A 3,336-nucleotide genomic window follows, 5' to 3' on the forward strand; every position below is an offset into this window, starting at 1 on the left:
TTGCAATTTGTATTGATTTATGGTGACTTTGTCTCTACAAAACACCTTTCCCAAAAATAAATAATTAATTCTAAAAATCATTTCTGTGAATTACTCTCCTCTGACTAACCATTGTTTGGTGTTAGCGTGCTTGGAATGGTTATCTTAAGCACAACAGGGAGTCGTTTCCTGTTATTGCCTAGATGTCTACAAATTGCATTAGCGTTTGTTGTTTGGATGTTTCTTCCATGCAATCCTTCGAAACTATTGAAATTCAATATATTTGTAATTCATTGCATTTCTTCAAACAAATTCAAATCATTTTAAATATCACAGTATATATATACTGTGATATTTAAAATGGTTTGAATTTGTTTGAAGCAATACAATGAATAAATATATATATATATATATATATATATATATATATATATATATATATATATATATATATATATATATATATAGATAGATAGATAGATAGATAGATAGATAGATAGATAGATAGATAGATAGATAGATAAATGCTGGCACATTTATAATGAAACCTTCTAAGGGCCTTCTTTAACATAAGTTATTGACTATTTCATTAGCTTTGGTATATGGGGGATGTTTGTATCTAGAGAAGCGCTTATTCAGTTATGATAAAACTTATTACTGAGATTAGCAGAACCTGAGAGGATATGCGGTCACCTGTTCATTTGTCTGTATATATGAAAAGTTTCAATGCATTTACAGCTATGTTGGCCATTGTAAATTATTTTTACATGTTAGATCTAATTGTATATCTCCAGCAGTGGAATGGGATGAATGTCAGCAACATGTTTGTTTACAACACATTTATATCTACTGTATTTTCCTGGTTGCTAGTAAACCGTGCTTTTAGATATGTGACATTTTTCTATATATTGTAAAACAAAATGATGCAATTGTATAAAACAACCGTCCCTTTCCATCACCCTGACATGAACAGCAGACCAATGTTTGCATATGTCTTATATTTAAAAACATGCTCAGTATGAATCATGGAAATTAGATACACTTTTTTGCTTTTGAGTTGTGAATACCATATCTGTATCTATTTATTTTGCTATTAGCACCTGGTGCCATACTCTATGTTTATCAAAGCTGTTTTATATATGTGTAGCCAACAGCTTAAAGTGAATGAGAAATCATTTTTTATCTCTGTGTGTTCTCAGAAAATGTTCTTTCTAGCTTCTCTAAAATGAAAAGAATAAATATAAGACTGATTCCAACTGCACTCAGAATGTCGGGTCAAAGTTCACACATTTCTGTTTATTAATTAACCAAGAACTACTATTAAACACAAAAAGTATTGTTGCGTTTTTAAACTTTGAAATCGAGTTATGTTCTGTGCATAGGATGATCAGTGCGGGAAAAGATGTACATGAATTCTGCCAAATACTTAAAAGCAATTTTCTTATAAATGATTTATAACGATGATGCAAAGGGCCAAAAAGTAGTAATGTATTTATTTTAGTATTCAGATGTCCTACTGTTTCTTTTAAACTTACATTGTGGAACGTTTTTCAGTGACATCAGTGTATGGGTTTGAGCAGGTCCCAAGATGTTACATTTTCTATCAAAGGGAAGATGGGGGCGATTACTTATTAGGCTAATTCACCAGCCTTTCACCTTTCAAAGCCTGGGTCTGAGTCAGACCTAGGGTCATTAGCGGAATGAGTTTAACTGTCTCAAATAATTGCTCATTGGACAACACTTCAACCACAATCATGGCCAGTGTTATACAAAAATATGGGTCGGGAATGTAATACACATTTATTCGTCTATTCTGTGAGCTCTACTTTATCAAAACCCTTGCCATAAACTACTTAAAAACTCTTATTTATTTGTATTATTATTTATTCATTTGGCAGACTCCTTTATCCAAGGCAACTTACAGGTGTTACAAGTCAGTACATGGTTACAATGCAAGATGAATATTTAAATACAGTATAATTTACAATAAAACTACTAAAATTCAACATGAACTTGGATGCAACAAGTTAGGATTAAAACGAGTTATGTCTACAGTGGCATATTTTTATGTAATAGTGCAACAATAGTGCGTCAGCTGAGGATCCAGTGACACCTTGCTTAGGTGAGGCAGGTCCAATGCATAGTAGGAGGAATGGATCAAGAGATCTACAAGCGGGCCTTGAGGAGGCGGTGGAAGGGAGAGACGGAGCAGCCATGAAGTTCTCCAGCAGGGGAGAGAAGGAGCAGGCACTGCTGGTGTGTTTATACAGATCTTGGCCAATCAGCATAGCGACCTGTTGCCGAATGATGCAGTTTAAATCTGAGTTTTTGTATAAAAACTTGTGATTTTAAAGAGTAGGTAGCTTGTTTGTTTGAGAAGTCTGTGTGAAGAAGCTTTGACTAAGAGTTCATGAACTGCTCTTCAGTTCTAGTAAAGTAGTCTAGTTCCACCATACCTTCTAGTGCAAAGAAGTGTATTAGCAGCATGTAGCAGGGTCACAGCAAGAAAGAGACCCAGAGGCAAGGAAGCTGCAGTTTTGCAACACAAAAAACACAAATAAAAAGGCACATGGGCCAAAACAAAAACTGTCCAGGCTGGGCAGACCCTTCACTGAACTTTTGCAAAAAACACACCAACACACAGATGATGATGATAGTGGGGGTGGTGGTGGTCACCACCATTATCCTCCTCATCCTCAATAAAATAAAATAAAATAAAATCCCTCACATACTCTCTTCCAAACAGAAGATTTCTGGCTCTTGTTATGCAGGTGGCCACTCCCGAATTAGCACCAATCTGCATTAACTGGAGAGTGGCCACACCTGTGGTTGCTAGCAGAGACATTATTAACCCTGCCCCTGCCACACAGCACAACTAATATAACCATAAAGACAGTTTAGCTAGAAACTGGAACTGAACAAGTCAAAAGCACCTGTGTTTTATTTTTATTTATTTTTTTAACACAATATTTGAGAAAGTGGATTAATAACCACTCAAGGGACTGTTAAAAAGAGATGACCAAATACACAAGCGTATCCAGAGACCAGTATTTCTTTTACTTCGCAGCTTGTTTACTGATCATTGTAAAGGGCTACAGGCTCACTGTGTGAAAACATAAAGCTGAAATTATTGTCTGCAGTGCAGGCACAAATGAGTGTGTGTCCCTGAGGTAAAACGTTCTTATTAGGCTGTACCTCTGGGACAAAACGCCAAAACAATGAAGCAATAAACATCCTCTTAAAAAAAAAAAAAAGGTTTCCACTATCCCATCAGAAAAGCCATTTTATGGATAGGGCTCGGTTAGCTTTCCTTCAATGGCCAATGACAGCATGTGTTGGTAGCTTGTGGTGGGAGGG

The sequence above is a fragment of the Polyodon spathula genome, chromosome 14 (genome assembly GCF_017654505.1).
Source record: "Polyodon spathula isolate WHYD16114869_AA chromosome 14, ASM1765450v1, whole genome shotgun sequence".
NCBI lineage: Eukaryota > Metazoa > Chordata > Actinopteri > Acipenseriformes > Polyodontidae > Polyodon > Polyodon spathula.